Source organism: Condylura cristata, unplaced genomic scaffold (assembly GCF_000260355.1).
Source record: "Condylura cristata isolate star-nosed mole 26May11 unplaced genomic scaffold, ConCri1.0 scaffold00017, whole genome shotgun sequence".
NCBI lineage: Eukaryota > Metazoa > Chordata > Mammalia > Eulipotyphla > Talpidae > Condylura > Condylura cristata.
The window spans coordinates 511,742-520,833 of record NW_004567118.1 but is presented as its reverse complement, the minus strand read 5'-3'; the positions used below and the strand labels follow the sequence as shown (position 1 = coordinate 520,833).

The 9,092-nt window shown below is 56.1% G+C and overlaps 1 protein-coding gene across 15 annotated transcripts in view; it reads left to right on the top strand.

Annotated features, from left to right (window-relative positions):
• The first annotated feature begins 74 nt into the window (after positions 1-74).
• MAPT (microtubule-associated protein tau) overlaps positions 75-9,092 on the top strand; it is an 84,485-nt gene continuing 75,467 nt past the window's right edge. For 5 of the 15 annotated variants that reach the window (XM_004684058.2, XM_012726187.1, XM_004684056.2 and 2 more), the window contains exon 1: positions 79-244. The gene's annotated coding sequence lies outside the window, so the exon portion shown is untranslated. Of the gene's footprint in view, positions 245-9,092 lie in introns of all 15 variants that reach the window. The other 10 variants (XM_004684055.2, XM_004684054.2, XM_012726185.1 and 7 more) reach the window with 4 other exon arrangements.

Sequence of the window (9,092 nt, the reverse complement as noted above, 5' to 3'; positions counted from 1 at the left end):
CCCCCCTCCCCTGGGGAGGCTCGCGTTCCCGCTGCTCGCGCCTGCGCCGCCGCCGACCTCGGGAGCGCGTCTTAGAGCCGGCGCGCGCTCTCGCAGTCTCCGCCGCCCACCAGCTCCTGCACCCGCAGCAGCGCCGCCGCCGCCGCCGCCGCCGCCCACCTTCTGCCGCCCCTGCCGCCGCCGCCACAGCCACTTTCTCCTCCACTGTTTTCCTCGACTGTCCTCGCCCTCTGTCAACCATCAGGTAAGCCGGAGGCTCCGACACCTGCCTCCCAGTCCACGCCCTGCACCCCCAAGCCGCCGCCTCTCGCCCCCCGCCGTAGAAATGGGTTTCAGGAGCTTTAGTCAGGGGCAACCGCGGGGGCTCCTCCCTGCGCCTTTGCGCTCGGGAGCTGGGACTAGGGCGACTGGGAAAGGGACCCAAGCCAGAGATGCACGCAAGCGCGCGCGTGAGTGTGTGTGAGTGTGAGTGTGTGTACGTGTGTGCTGGGGGGTCCACACGACCCGCTTCGCGCGGACCCGGGCAGAGGTTGTGCTGCTGGGTGGGGCGCAGATGGCGGTGACCTGGGGGAGGGGGCTGCTGTGCACTCTCGATCGCCGCCTTTTGCCGCATTGGGCGTGCGTTTGTGGAGGGGGGGAGTGTCCTATGATGACCCCCGAATTCAAACCTGTAGCCTGATTTTCCGGGCTCGGTTTGTCATCCGTCCTAAGGAAGGTATGGCTCGGGTTTTAGAAAAGATGACTCCCGGCCTGCCCCTTCCTTCACCTCCCCAGCGACGATTCCGAAGAACCTCCCCTGCCCCTGATTGAGGCGGTGGCCGACCCCCTCCCCGTTTTCCTCCTTCAGAAACCTTCAGGGGACATTTGGGGGCTGGGAGCTCCATCCGGGAGATGGGGAGGGGTCCCGGGCTGTCACTTCAGTTGCCCTTCCCCCTGCGCGCGCCTGGCCACGGAGAGGCAGGCGCGCCGCGCCCGAGAGAAGGCAGCCCTCCGACGGGGCTCGGAAAGGCAGGGTCACCTGGCCTTGGGGTGTGGAAGGACTCGGCAGCGGCGGGTCCCCGCTCGCAGGCGTGCACGCAGCAGCCGGGCACAGAGCGCGCGGGGGCTGCAGGTGCATTTCGGGGCGGGCCCCTTGTCGGCGCCCTGAGCCGGGCGTCCCGCGTGTGCGCTCCCTGCCGGAGGCGCGGGGCAGGCGCGCAGGGCTCGCCCCTCACTGCGGCAGTGGGTGTGGACCCCGGTGGGCGAGGAGGGGGCGGGTAGGCTGTGCCTCCTCCCACTCCCACCCCCACCCCCGCTTTTCCCCTCCGAACGCGAGGTGCCATCTTTTTGCGGCGTGTCACGCCTTTGCAGAACCCTGCCAAGCGGGCGGCTGGGCTTTGGAGGGCAGGAGGGACTGTCATCACAGAAGGTGGGGGGCGCTGAAATCTTGGCGTTTTGCTGCCGTGGGCTTGAGTGTTCCTGGGGATCTCGCTCCCAGGCTTGCTGCTTTGTTTGTAGGGTGTATGTGGGCTGAGTTGCCAGTCCGGGTATTTTGGGTTTTATTCCATGAGGGTGTTTCAGGCCTCGGCCCCTCCCCCTCCCTTTTCGTCTCTCATTTTCGAGCTCTTTGTTAGATCTCGGGGCTTGCTGGGGTCGATGAACTCGGGTCATGCTTGGAACCGGCTCGAGCCTGCGCGACCCCTCCCGGAGCCGGACCGCGCTGCTCCGAGCCTCCGCGGCGACGGAGCGTGGGAGTCGGGTCTCCGCGCGCAGCCCCGAGGCAGTGCAGGGACCGCGCCGCGTCTCACGCCCGGAGCGCCCTGGGGGCCTCGCCCTAGCAGGCTGACCACCGAAGGGCGCCGGTCGCAGCGGGGCGGGGCAGGGAACCCGCAGACCCGGCCCTCGGCTTCACGCCCTGTTGCTTCTCCCGGCGGCAGAATGTGAGGAGGGGGCTGAGGTTTCCTCGGGTGCTGCGGCCACACCCATTTCCCCCCACTGGATGAGAGGGGGCTCGGAGAGCGGTTGCCAAGAAAACATCTCACGTCCTGGGAAGAGACCTTGGGGCGTTGCCGGGTCCCTTCCCGGCTGAGACTGGGAAGACTGGGCGTGGGAGGGATCCCCTAGCCCTGAGCTGCTGTCACTTCTTAATTGGCCTCGGGGGCCACAGACACCCAGATAGGCGTCCCCGATGTATTGGCATTATTGTGACAGGATATTATTTTAGAAAACCTGCGAGGTTTTCGCTCAAGAGCGCGAGTTCACTGCGCCCTTGAAACCCGGGGTGGGCAAACGGGACCCCTAGAGAATAGTGAGCAGCCGGTGCTCGCGCTTTTCTGGTTCATTCTGTCTCACTGAAAACCGGTGCGAGGGCGCAGCTGAGAGGTCTGGACATCTTAGGGGCCGAATCAACCACGCGGTGATGGACGGATGTCTGGAGAATGGCTGCGCTCCCGTCGGGGTCGAGAGTCCGCGCCGCGGGGGTGCGCCTCGGGGCGGTGGCGTCCAGGATCCGAGCCGCTGCGCTTCCAGGGCTTTCGGCGGAGCCGAACCTGCCGCGGGGAGGTTGCAGGATTTGAACGCGACCTCCCCCTCTCCCACCACCTCCCCATGGCCGGAACTGGGCGCGGGGCTCTGGCTCTAGAGGGAGCAGGGTTCTCAGGGAGGCCCAGCATCGCGGCCGGGGCTGTGCTTTGGGGGGAAGTGAGCGTGGCGTGGGAGAGCGCGTTCAGCCGGGCACCGGGAACAAAGCGTAGTCCACGCGCGCGTCCGTGATTTTGCTCCATTTTGAAATGCATTGGCGCTTTGATGGGCCACTGGGCTTGGCAAGGCCTGGAGCTCTTACTGTTGGAACCCTCCCGGGAGCCTGAAGATGATCCTTCCTAGAGGATCCAGCCGGCTCGGAGCTGATAGCGAGTGTATGCAGCGGTGGCACCGGTGCTCGGACCGTGCCAGCTGAGCGAGCCGGGGGCTTGGGAAAGCCGGGTCCCATCGAGGGCCATGGACCCCAGTCCCAGAATCCCTAGCATGCCGGGGCGCTTTTATGACCCAGAAGACCCGAATGACCTGTGGCACTCAGGAACTTGTAACTCCACGCTGGGTCTCCAGCTGGTTGGGGTTGACATGGGGGGGGGGACCTAGGGCTTCGACTGCCAGGTTGGCCCCTCCTGCCCCCCCCAAGCTCAGCAGGATATTTTTTAGTTTAGTCGGCCCCTGCCCCTCCAAATGACCTGTCTTCCAACCGAAAGAGAAATGTGCTTCCTACCATAATTCATTCTGTGGTTAATTCTGAGGTGTGGCTTTGCCTGTTATGATACTACTTATGTTTACCACTTACAAATTGCTTATCCATCCCCCATCTCCAAACCTTCCTCTAACAAATAAATAAACAACTCCCTCCCTCCTCCCAGAGCCCAATCCATAGGGCTTCTTGAAGCCAATCAATTCCTCCACCAGCATTTCCTCCCGTAACAGGTGTGTTTACTGCTATCCTCAGACTTGACTCTTGGGGGGTGCCTTTGGGCAGGTGGGGGAGTCCTTGGCCTTGCTGTTTTGGGTTGAGTGACAGTCTGTGACTCCATCCCCGCCCTGCACAGACCTGTCTGCTGCCAGCACGTCCTAGAAGGGCGTGGCTTTTAAGTGGTTTCTAGTTCCCTTGACAGGAACAAAAGAAGTGGGCGACTCCCACAAAATGCAAGAAGAAAACTTGGAATCGGTTTGATTGAAGGAGGTTCAGCTGTACCCCACGTGGGAGAGGAGCCCCTTCTATTGAACAAACCCTTTCCCTACATGCCCTTTGAGATCATTGCCCATCTGGAGATGGGATGGGATTGTGGTGTCCTTTGTCAGGACTGAATTTTTTCTGCCCATTTAGTATCGGTTTATGAAGCCCATTGTGGAAATGTGTAAAGCACCCGGACTGGAGTCCACCCCGCTTCGCATTCAGGCGGGGCTGGCTTGAGAGGCTGCCGGTTGTGTGCACACTGGCTGCCCCCAGGGCAGTTTCCCAGCGGGACTGTGCCTTTCACTTTACTTAGTTGGTGTCTTCCTTACTCCCACTTTGCAAACGAATTATTCAAAAACAAAATCACTTTCAGGGGTTTAATACAAGGCTAGCCATGCAGTGTCTGGTTTGCCCAGACTCATTAAACAATTCAGTGGATAAAATGGCAAGAAACGGCTCAGAAGGTGGCGGGAGAAGCAGCATGGGGCTGTGTTTGAGACCTTGGCATCACCAAGGCTGGGAGACTCAGCCCATCTGGTTTGTCCCTGCTCCCTGTCCAAATGACACCCAGAAAACTGCCTATGCTGCTTGGGGTCTGTCCACACGCCCCTTTTCTTGTTTCTGCACCTCCCCCCTTCCCCACTGCAGCCCTCCCAGCTTATGGCTCCGCCAGCTGGTCCCCACTGCCCACCTCTCCCTTCTTGATCCCCCCCTCCAGCACCTTTGTAGCAGCAGGTGTTCTTTATGCCAGGGGAAGGGGAGAGAGAAGGCTGGCAGTGGGGAGCCCCACTAGTTCCCTACTTCTTCCTTCCAGCTGGCTTTTTCCATCATTTCACTTTTGAGACCCCTGGCCGCCCCCCACCTGCCCAGGGATGCCCACCTGCCCAGCCACTCCTAACTCAGTGCCCTGGGTGTTCCCACTGCCGACCTGGGCTGGTGTCAGAGGCATGGGGAGTGCAGACCTCAGCCCTCCCCAGGGCTGCCAGCAAGGCCACGAGCCAGCCTTCAGCTGGAGCTCAGCTGTTTCCCTACCAGAGTGGTTCTTAACCCCTGGAACAACTGTGCTGTCCAGGGACAGTTTTTGTCTTCACAACTTGAAGAGAGTGTTGTCTAGTGGGTAGAGGGAAGCCCTGACATATCCTTTGAGGCACAAGACCCACACACACACACCTCAAAGCCTGCTTTGGAAACAGTTACCTGGACACTTATGTTAATGGAAGCTTACATTCATTAAGGGTCTTCTAGGACATTCTAAGACATTCCCCAGAGATCATCTCATTTAACCTCCCAACACCCCCGTCCACTCCTATGTAGGGTGCTGTTATCATCTCTGTTGTCTATGGGAAAACTAAAGGGCAGCAAGGTTTAGCAACTCAATAAAGGTCACACAGCCGTGAGAGGAGGGGCTGGGCGTGGACACCACCCTTTCCCCTTGTCAGCTTGACGTGGGCGAGCCTGAGAACCCAAGTGCCATCCCTAAAACTGTCCCAGTGGAATATCCTGATTCCAGAACCCCTGACTCACTAATGAACCTTTGCAAACATCTGCAATTGGAACAATTTCCTGTCTGGCCCTGGTGTATGGAGCAAGGGATTTCACTCTTCCTCTGTGCTTCTGTTTATAAGACAAAGGGGACCTCAGACCTCTCTTCCCAATCCTGGCTTTTAGGACTTCTCTGTCACATAACAAAGGAACAGCCAGGTCTGATTGGCTCAGAAAAAGCTGGAAGTCAAGATTGAGGAATAATGAAGTCGGCTGTGACCAGAGTCAAATCCCTGAAGATTGAGGGGCAGGGAGGGTCTGCTCTGAGCCCCTCCCAGGGGTGAAGCTTTGGCCCCAGGGACTTTCTGCCTGAACTGTGGGTCTCACCTGGCACAGGTGGGTCCAGAAGCTGCTCCAGCTCCCTGGGGCCCAGGATGTGCAGTAAATATTCCACTATGCTGGGGGGCAGAGGGACCCTCAACCACCAGACTCCCTGCCACCCCACCAAGCCTAGATGCTGTGATGCGGCCTTCCCCAGGGACGTTGCCCAGCCATGCCTGTCTCTCCCTGTCACCTCGCCAGGGGGCCAGGGGTTGGCTGCCCAGAATTCCTTCCTGTCTCCGGCGCCCTGCTCCTGCCACCGCTGCCAAGTTTCTTTCCTGCACAGATTGGCCTCCATCTGAGCGTGGGAGGCAATTTTAAGTGACTCAGGGTGGCTTTGAGCTTTGGGGGTTCATTGATTAGGAAACCTCCTGTAGGTGTGCCAGGGGCTGACACAAAACACAAGCTCCAGTGATGCCTGGGTGAATCCTCTGTATTTGTTTCGGTTTTTTGGGGTTTGTTTCTTGTCGCTGTTTTGGCAGGCCCTGTGCACCCCCCATCAGGGACACTGTCGTACTGACCCCCAGGGCATGTCATTTGTGCCTTAGCTGTGCAAGGAAGCTTGGTGGGTGCATGGAGAGTGGCCACAGCTCTGTCCTTGCCGGGTCCCCAGGGCAGGCCTGTATACAGAAGTTTTAGGTCCTGCATACAGAAGTTTTAGGTTTGGTCTCATGGTTAAGGGTGTGGGCTCAGATCAGCCCGCCCAGGTACAAGTCCTGGCTGTCCCACTCACTACGGAATCTAAGCTGTGTCGTCTGTAATTTGGGGTGCAGTAGTACTTATCTCAGGGTCCAGGCCCCACGCTCAGTGCTGCTCAGTCTGACACACTTGTGATTGGATGCATCACAATCACAGAGGCCCTGCTGCCTCTGGTGACAGAATCTGTTGGAACAGGTCGTTGTGACCAAGAAGTGGACAGATGCCCAGCCGCTGTGGAATGGGTCATTGTTGTTTGGGTGGAAATGGACCCCCCCCCCCGAAAATCACACACACCCATGTTTTATTGTACACACGGAACTCTTGCCACAGGCAAGCTGAGCGACTTGTCATCTGCTGTCCCTGCTTCTGTCCTCTTCCTTCCTGAAGTCCACTCCTGCCAGGAATAGACCATGTACTCTCCACCCCCAGCCTAGGCTGAACCCCTCCCTCCCACCAGCTGGCTGAGCTCGTCCATTTCCGGTTCTGAGATCTTCTTAGTTTATCCACTGGATGGAAAGTCAGAGCTGCTGAGACTGAGAAATAATGACAGTCACAGAAGACAGCTGAGGGGCGGTTTCACAAACGAAACCCTTTAGCAAGGCAGGGAGCTGGCGCTGGGCGCTGGCAAGCAGGCTGCGTGTGGACACTGGGAGAGTCAGCTCGAAAAATGTCCAAACTCATTGCGTTCTGAATCCAGGGAGCTGCGAGGATCTGATAGACGCAGTCATATCTAAATTCAGAAGTTCCGTATGAGAAATCCTATCTGTGAAATGAAGACTGAGACATAGTGCTTCCGTTTTTAAAGGGTCATGAAATCAGAATGTCATCCAAAGTGGCATGTTTTCAACATTTTGCTTTTACTTAAGCCAGAGACATGCACATTTATCCCCCATTTTGCTGTAGGGTCCAGGCCTTTCTTGGTGTTTGGACAAGCTGTTTGGAATCCCTTTTCATTTTTGTCTAAGCCACACTCAAAATGCATTGTCTTAGGACTTGGGTTTTAGCTCCTTGGAACCTGGGCTTACACTGGGGAGTATTTGAATGCAGAATCCCTAGAGAGTTACGATTCTTTTTTGTGGTCTTTAATATTCCACTGACAGTAAGGTCTTATGCACCTTTTATGAAGTCTTTACCAAGCATTCAACTTGATTTTCTTAAAATCTTGACGTTAAGAGCTCATCTTGCATTCACACTGGTCTTTTATCAGCTTGCACCTTATTCGAATTATAAGATGATCGTAGAGATAGGTGTAGACAGTTGGCTGTCGTTGGAAGGGCCCTGTGTATGGCCATCAGGCCCCTTGGGCCCCAGCCTTGAATGTTGACAGGCTTTCATTTCTGCTTCTTAACTGGTGTCAGGAGAGATCTACCCTGCCTGTCTTCCAGGGCCAATCCAGCTCTTCAAATTCATTCACATAGAATCCCACCTGTAGGGGGCTTTGTGAGATTCTCCTTATACGACTAAAAAGAAATTCAAATTCCCTTTACTAGATTAACTTCCCTTAGTGAAGGAGTTATAGATTAAGGTCTAACAATTAGAAGACCCTGTTAAATCAGCAGAATAGAATAAAATCCATTGATAGTGATATTTCATGGAAGACCCTCCCACTGGCCCGTCTACCCCACTGCTAAACCAGGCCCCAAAGAGAACCGGGAAATAAATTACCTCTTGTTCTTCCAGCCTGTGGCCCAGTTCTGTATTTTCCCAGAAAGGCTGGCTGATATCTCAGGGCCTGGTCTGCAGTTCCTACAAAATTCCAGGGTGCACTTTCATCCTGTGTCCCCCTTACCGTCCACCCCCACAACCCCAACCCACCCCCCCCACCCCAGGACACAAGGGAATTAAAAGACCCCTGGGTCCAGAATTGCCTGTTAAGTGCTCTACAGCCAACGCATAATGCCAGGAAGGAAGTGCTGGGGTGGGCCAATCATGGAACCCTGGAGCTGTGCCCTCCCCAGGGAAAAGGACAGCTCTTCCTCCTATGGAGAGCCAGTGTCCTAAATTAGGTATGGACAGAGTTGTCCTGGATCAAGTCCAGTGCTGCTGTTGATTTGTAGATCAATTCAAAGGTGCTTATTTCTGACCTTCATTGGTCAGTGACACCAAACAATTGTCTGACCTCCCCCGGCCTCTTATGGCCTATGTCCCCTCCCAAAGGCTTCTGATGATTAATAATCAAAAGCCAAATGCTTAAATGCCCACGGGAAGTATACAATTCAAAGAATCTGGTGTGTGTGTTTGTGTGTGTGTGTGTGTCTATACACGTGCATTTAAGTGTGAGTATTCACCTTTTTGACTTTATATCTGCTTTATTTTTATTGGGCTTGTTGAAAACCTGCATAGCTATTTCAGCTCTGGTGTTGTAATGCACCCAAACTTAATCAAGTTTGGTGTATACCACAAAGGCCAAAGAAACTAATACAATAGCTGTCTGTAGCCAGCTACGCTGGACCCGTAGGGACCATGATGCAGACTTCATCCGAACACCCCTTCCCAAGCTGCATGTGCCAAGCTGTTTGGAAACTCGCTAGCCCGGTGGTACCATGCATAGTAACCTTATTTTTGCCCAGAAAGTAGAAAGTCTCCTCAGGCACCAACCCACTGTGGACAGTTCCGTTTCTGCCTCTGCAAGTCTCTGCCAGCAGCTCAGAGACCAAGGATTTCCCAGAACATCCTTAAATCTGCTCCAGTAATGGAGGGAGCATGCAAACTCACCTGAGCCTTTCATAGACGGTAGGGCTAATTGCAGATACCACTGGCCCCCTCACTGGGCTGTCCCCACTGGGTCTCCCAATGGCTCTCTCACTGGGCTCTCCCACTGGCTCTCCCA